Source organism: Columba livia, chromosome 3 (genome assembly GCF_036013475.1).
Source record: "Columba livia isolate bColLiv1 breed racing homer chromosome 3, bColLiv1.pat.W.v2, whole genome shotgun sequence".
NCBI classification, from domain to species: Eukaryota; Metazoa; Chordata; class Aves; order Columbiformes; family Columbidae; genus Columba; species Columba livia.
The window spans coordinates 8369817-8377903 of record NC_088604.1 but is presented as its reverse complement, the minus strand read 5'-3'; positions in this window follow the sequence as shown (position 1 = coordinate 8377903).

Here is an 8087-nt window from a genome sequence, read left to right as displayed (position 1 = left end):
TACTTTTGATAGGATGTTGAAACACTGGAAAAGGTGACTTAAAGAGCTGTGAAAAGTGTTAAAAAATGCTTGCAATGGTCACGAGATCAAATATGTGAGTAGCTGAAACTTACCAAAAGAAGAACACTTGGTGATGTCTTGACTATATTGCATGAGTGCCTTTACAGAGGAAGAAATAATTTCTAAAGAGTTTTTTAAGTTAGTGAAGAAATGTTTAAGAAGAGCCAGTTTAAGATGAGTTCAAAGGAGTAAGACACAGCTGTGAGTTTGATTGGCCACTGGAACAAGCTAAAATCAGAAAGAGCAGATCCTCTACGTGCATCTTCAAGATAAAACTTGGTGACTTTTAGGGACATATTATTTAAATGCAGATCTTGCCTCAGTCACAGACATATTTCTGAGATCAATATATGAATTTTAGATGAAATTCAATGGCGATGGGTGAGGATACACATGTATCTGTGGATTACAAGGTAAAATTCCACGTACTGTCTCTGTCCAGAAAAGCCCAAGATAATTTGACTGTTTTACACCTGGCAGGCCACTTGCAAGATGCTGAAAGATAGGCTTCTGTGTTTGAGAAGACGGTGAGGAGTAAGAACTCTCATGTGATTACACTGGAAAACATTTGTGGAAGAGAAATTCCTGCCGTTCAAATGGATTGAAGTGAGTTTCAAGCTTCCTTTGGAAGGTTGTTAAGCAAAGGAGAAGTGGCCCTGGGATAGAGACGGGGATGGCCAGGGGTGGGAATGAGGATTTGTTTGCATCGTTGTGTTTTTGAAATGGAAGAGAGTCTTTCTGCCAGCTTCAGGCACTTGATGCTGGGAGCTGCAGTAAATAAATATATAAACAGATTCGAGATAGTGAATTGATTTCTAAGGTCATATTTTTAGTTTAGAAAGATAAGCAGTGGACCCGGATGCCAGCTTCTCTGTGTTGCTCCACAAATACACACTCTCAGGTGTATGAGAACTTATCAGAAAATGAGCGAACAGTGGTTTGTTTTCTCTGTTTTATTTGTCATTAACAACTGTAGAGAGAACAATCCTGAACTAGCCTAGAATTGCAAAGGAAATTGAAAAATTTCCTGTAGAAACCTAGTCTTATGTTTACGATATATGTTAATATACTCTCAGGGTTAGGGCCTTAGTGTGTTACACCTCTCAGAGAGGTGAGCCCTGCTTGAGAGACGGCAACGATGATCATTTTATTTGCTCTTGTTCTCTTAGCTCTGGGAAGTGCACACTTAGCACGGTTACAGGAACGGAAAAGCACCAGCAATTTCTGCTCTCTTACCTGTGCCTGTGTCACACCCGGTGGGTTGGTAAGGGTTGTTTTCCAGTTCAGCTCCTTTTTCTTTGCGTATGCATGAACACTTGGCGCTGTTTTACAGCAGTTTTTGGCATGGAAGGTGCCCGGGCTGCTTGGCTCTGTGCATCGCAGAGGGTAAACCGCAGCCTGTGGTTTCAATCTAGTTCTACTCACGGATAACAAATGCGAGTGACCCAAAAGGCACCTTCTGAGGCACTATTGATGTGCCCCATGATTTGGTTAGGTTGATGGTGATGCATTTGGAAAGTGCTGTCAAGCCATCTATAAATAAGTAAACTTTTAGGGCCATATTTTGGCAATGAGACTGCCTGTGGCCCCTGCGAGCCGGCTGTTGAGCTCTGCCGGTGTTTCAGGCCGAGGTAGCCACCAGGGGGCTTTACTAGCCAGTAACAGTTCGCTGAGCAGAATTGTATTCCTGTAATCTCACAAAGAGTCTTGTGTAGCAGTAATGATTTCATCTTTTCCTCTCTTTCTATAAACTTAAATTGACAATCCAAATTAATATGCAGAAATGAACATTTAAAAATGGATTTATTAGGTGGAGAGATCACAATTTATGAACGCCTCAGAAGATATTTTCACATTAAATGTTTCTTTTTGTTCCCTATGCCTATAATTATACAGGCAAATGTTTTTAAAGACTTCTGTTTTCATCCTGTAAATTCTCTTAATGTATAAACGCTAGTTGAGTTCTGCAAATGAACTGAAGGCATCACCAAAACTTGCAGTTATTTGTAAATCTGTAAAATTTGGACAGTTTTATAATATTTTGACTGAAATGGAATAGTCTTAGCCTACCAGAGTGCCAGGATGGTGTGTAGGTAGTTATTGTTACACCTGGGTGTTGATTTCCATGCTCAACAACGTGTATCTGTCTTGTTTGCGTAACCACAGACTGGTTATTTCATGACATAGAACAGCATGAAAATTGTTGTTTCTCCTTTCCCCCTGACTTTTCAAGCAGTTTATTGCTGATGTATATGATACATCTGTTACTTCAGGGTTTTAAATGGTGCAGAAGGGCAAATTATAGAAATTGTTTACTATGTGACAAAAGACGCATTTTATCTTTTAAAAACACGTGCTTACATTGCGTCAGGATTGTCCTTAAACACTGAGCAGCCTCACAAATGTGTTCTCAGTCCCTGTGCTGAGAACAGATTTGCATTCTCATAACTTGATTTGTTGTATCATCTGGGCGTCTGCTCTTCAAATCAGTTTGAAACACAACATTAATAAAAATACAGGACAGTCTGAGAAGGAAGAGTTATGAATATCTGTCAGAGGAAAAGAAAGGCAGGGAAAGAAGGTGAAATGGAAGTGATGGGGAGACAGGCTGTAGAGTTATTATTTATGCACTCTGTAGTTTTTTAATTTGCTTTTATTGACTATGTAAATATTCAAAGAACATAATGTTATAAGGGAAAAATAATAATGTGAAGATACTTCCTGTTAACTTAATAAGCATAATTTAAAAAAATATATGTGTTTAGTGCAGGCTATAGACACTATTGAGTGAGCAAGTTCATCTCATCTCTTAATGGGAAAACTTAATGAGACAGTCATGTAATTCAGACCACTAAAATATGACGTGGTAAAGTCTAAGTTCCATAGTTAAGAGGCACAGATGTTTTATCTGCTTTTTTGTTATTCGATTAAAGCTATTTCTTCTTAATTTGGGGAGGTGATTAGTAATAAGTATAATAAAAGATGAGCATGTTTGTAGAAAATTAACTGGACCTGAGTCAGTATTATGCTGTTAGAAGAAGGCAGACGTTGTTGTGGGATGTGTGAACAGGATCGCCTTGTGTGAGACACATGAGGATCTTGTCTGTTCTACTTGGCTGAGTAAAGCCAGAAGAGGTCACAGTGTTTCCACAGTGGAGGCAACACCGAATTTTGTGCTCTGTAGTGCAGGGTCTTGCAGGGGCTTCCTTGTGGCTCCAAGCTTTGAGGAGTGGAGCAGATCAGTGAAAATTTGGGGATTAGAACAGTGACAGAGTGGGAATTAATGTTCTTCTCTGCAGCCTCATCTCGTGAAGCAGCCACCACCCCACCTGCCTTAGCACATTGGGTTTCTGTGGCTCCAACACTTGGCTGGTTTTTGTAGAAACAAAGGAGACGAAGGCTGTTGTCTAAGTTAGTTTTCAGACAGCTGATCATTATCTACACTGGGAAGAAGGCATGGGCTATGTGGAAAACTCATACAGGGATATTTTGTCACCCCCTGCGGTTTTTCGCACTGTGACAGCCTGAGTTTTTTGTGAAAACCTCCACCGGTGCTTTTTCTATGTCTGAAACAGACCTGCAACTGAATTCTGCTAATGCTGCTGCAGTTGAAGAGGGAGGCTGAGTGCTGGCATAGGGCAGAGAAACAAGAGGTCCAGGCTGCATGTGTATGAGAGAAACTGGAGGGGTGGTGTTGTTTAGAGAAAACTAAAGGGAGAAGTAATGGACATAGCGGGTTCCAAGTATTTAACAAGACAAAGGACATGAACTGTGAATAGTCAAAATCTCTGCTTTGGGACAGGAAAATGGACCTTCCAATCCACTAACAATGCTCTGTGTCAAGCTAGTGTACTCGCACTGCTCTGGAGGTGCTAGGATCTGAAAATTAGTCTCCTGCCTAGTCACACAGTTTGTTGTGTACTATGAATATGCAGAACAGAAATAGCATCACGTATATGTATTAAAAATGAGAGTCTTTCCATTTTAAAATTGAGTAAAATAATTAAGTTGTAAGTAAGGATTTTTGATTTGACAGTGTTCCTTTGGAATAATCTTTCCAAGGACATTTTAGAAACATTTCTTGTTGCCTTTTACAGCATACCTCTTTAGAATAAATAACATCTTAGTTTAAATTACACATCCTCGTAGTACCTGTGGTTAGTCCAGAACCAAGCTAATGTACAAATCACATCCTTACAGCTATTTAACAGTATTGTGTGAGAGAGATTGTTCAAATCTTAATCTTTCTAGTAGGTACCTGGAGTTGCCTTTTACTTGTGCCACCGTATATAGACACCTTTCCTCCTTCTTCTCTATAAATCTTGCTGTGAGAACCCTTTATTGTGACAGTAAACAATTCAGTCCTAGGCACTTCTGTCTCCTACTGTTGGTTTTTCTATCTTCCTTCTATGTAACTAATCTGCAAAAGTGCTACTTTGATCTTTGCTTCTTCTTAGGTTAATCCTGCATTTCATGCTTATTATGCACAGTTTGCTTTTATGCTATTAACAGGTACAACTGTTTTGAGATAACAGTGTCACAATGAAGATCAGTGTAGCTACATTTTGTGTTAATACAATATCATTGCTATCTAATTAAAATGTTATTAATGAAAGGTAGATGTGGAAATGGAGATGACAGCTGTATGCAAGTTACAGGAGCATAATAATATTTACAAACTGAGTGCAAAATCATGACTTGTTTGAAGTTTGAGGGAAATTTTGACAGTAATTTGCAGTGGAGCCAGTATTTTGACTTATTTTTATTTATTTGACTTATTTTTAGATAGACTAAGTTTTTGAGGGAAGGATAACAATGGAAACAGCATCATACTTACAAATCAAATTGTGACTTGTTCGTTAATTGTTGGTTATACTATCTATGGTAGGTAAAGAAATACAATTAGCTTTATTGTACAATGCACTGTAGTGTTAAAAATAAACTAATTGATAATTACAGAGACACAGAATTCACTTATGTAGGTATGAGATATGATAGCAATGGGTATGTTAGTTATTCGTTGGTGTGACTGAAGAATCGTGATGCCTTCTGTGCAGCTGAACTGTAGGTTGAACTGAGAAACTGGTCCAGTTTAAAATAATTGGAGTAGGTGTTTTTAGCCATAAAAGTGACCTGAGTCACTTTACCCCCCAACTCATTCCTGAGGGCAGGACGTGACAATCTCACAGCTAACTTTCTATTAGGACACTGGAACTTTTCTTTACATGCCAAAAGTTTGGCGTTTTATTGCTGAAATTAGTACATTATTGTGAATTTTGTACTCATTTTAAAAATAATGTTTGTGGACTGTGCCTTTCTGTACTGCCTCTTATGTTTCTGAAATGTGTTAAGTATGTTTGATTTGAAGGAAATGATTGTTGCCTCTAAAGTGAACTAAAGGTTTGCATTTGCCTGGAGTTTTTGTTCATTTTTGCCTGCAGCCGTACGCTGTGGTGTGTAGATGTTCTGCTCTCCTGGCTGTGCACTCCTGTGTCTGTGAAGATATCGTGGTGCCTGCTGACAAGCGATGTGGATCCCTGCCAAAGGACAGAGGTTGTCAAGTACTAACGGTTCGAACTGGCAAGTGTGCGGAACGCTGCAAATGTCACCTCCTGCGCGGGACGTCTTTCTGTGCCAGCGCTGAACTCAGGCACCACGTGCTTCCCAACGTTGGCTTGCACCTGGCTGTTCACACGCCTGTGTCAAATAATAGTGGAAGAAAGGAAAGCCTAAAGTTCAAGGGCAGCGTTGGCTCCCTGCAAGTGGAGGCTGAATTGCACTGGGCACTTTGGAAATTCGTGTGAGGGGAACCCAAATGTCATTAGGTGGGAGATAGTGGCAGCGGTCTACTTGGCCATTAGATAATAGCACCAGCAGGGAAGTACGGGTCTCAGCCAAGGGAGTTTGCATTTAACACAAAGATTGTGAAATTGCCTCGGTTCTGTTAGAAAAATGAAGCCATAATATTGACTAATTAACATATATATAAACTTATAAAATTACTATCAACATATAAAACACTAATACATAAGTTGTATTTCTGTTGTGGGAGACAGTGGAAATTACGTTCATACTTTCATGTGTGAGATTGCATAACCCTTGGATTTACCTTGCCTGACTTCACATACTTAAAAGTTAGGTCAGATGAGTCCAGGTCTAAAGGACTGTTTTGTAATTGCAGTCTGATACTATATGTTGGGTCTTTTTAAAAAAAGAACAAGGTGGATAAACATCTGTCAGGAGATACTTAAGAATACCAGGCACTGTCTTGGGTTAGAGAGAACTCATCAGCTACATGTTGGATGGGGAAAATGGTCCAAGGCTTGTGGTTTACTGTTGAGAGAGGAAAGCCTGAAACTAAAAATGGCTAAAAATAGGTGTGTTGTCCAAGCTGGGAAAACATAGATAAAAATGAGAATCAGGGGAAAGAAAGATAGACTTCATGACACTATTTATACTATTTCAGTGGTTGAAAATGTATTAAGCAAGACTGATACTTAAGATTTTTCATGTGAACACAGATAATACTGTTCTGGACTAGTAGAGGAAAAAGGTGAAGAACTACTTGAGTGTTTATACACTTTATGCAGTGATCTCTCACTTTTTAGCTATTATTAAGAATATCAAAGTAATATTTCATGGTGCAAAGTCAGCATTTTAAATTGGCCAGCAGAATTTCAGCTGACTTTGATTTTGTTGCGTTTAATTTTGAAATTATTTTATTATTGCTCTTACAAAATTGGTTTCAAAATCCAAAAAGAAAAAGCCCACCTGGCATATAGAACTTCTGCTGTTAGCATTTCCCAAGGAGGGGGTCAATGCAAGAAACCACAGCAAGTGAAGCAGACTGCTGCACACTTAGCAGCAAAGCTGTGGGAAAAGTAAGTATTAACTTTACTTTGAAGCAGATTGTACTTTTAGGTAAAGATATGCCAACTCCTGAAAATATATTAGGATGCATAGAAATGTGCTGGATAAAGATGCAGAGTAATTAAAATGGAAACTTAGACTTCCTGGTATGTTGCTTTTCTCTACAGGGGAAATGTTTTGGAGCTGGTACACCAGTTAGTCTTCCAAGCCTCACTGGTGTGGCAAACCGAGTGTAGTTGTTCTGCTTTGGCTTCTAATTTAAGCTCCTAGTCTTCCTGGCTTTCCTCTGTTTTAATTACAGAAGACAAACTCCCCTACTGGGTGACTCTGGACAGGATCCTGGCACCAGTAGCCTCATTATTCTCGCAGAGGAGCCTGTGCTTTCTGCTGGTAAAACAAGGAGCCTAAGAGACAGAGTTAGTGCCTTCATGAAATTTAGGTGATCTGAACAACTCTCCTTTTTCTAAACTGATTGATTTTAGCCCTATAAAATAGCAATTCTGGAGGGTGGTGAATGCTTCTCAATCTATGCTTTTCTCCTTTTCACAGCCTACTGTCTGCTCAACTCATTTAGTACAAACTCTGTCTTTCCACATGCCTCTATCACTGTGCAAAAATCTTCTGTACAGCTTGTACTTAATAGAACAGTCGCCTTATATCTCTCTACTTTGCTGATTCTCCATCTGTTCTCCATCCAAACCAAAGCTGAAAATGTATCCTCTGCTTTGCATAAATCTCTTCAGCACTTCTTCCAGTGCTTTTATTACTTTCAATTTTAACTTTACAGCCTTGTGATAGACACTATATAAGGCAGTTCTGCACTGCACCCCCAGATCATTACCCGAAAACAAATATTTCTTCATTCAGTTGTTTTCCATTTTTAAGTGCATGTATATGATTTAAAAATTTATTTTCAAATATATGTGCATAATAGTGTGTTCATAAATGGGGAGGGGGCAGTGCTATTCTTTAACATTATACCATTTTAATTGATATATATTTTTTCTAAGCCTTCCTATAAAATCGTAAGTGTCCAGCAAGGTAAACTGCGGTCCTCATTTGTTACCAGACTAATTGTGCTGGGTGATGGTAGTACCTTCAGGCAGATTAGTTCCTACTTAGATTCAATAACCCTTGAATCATACAGCAAGGGAAAA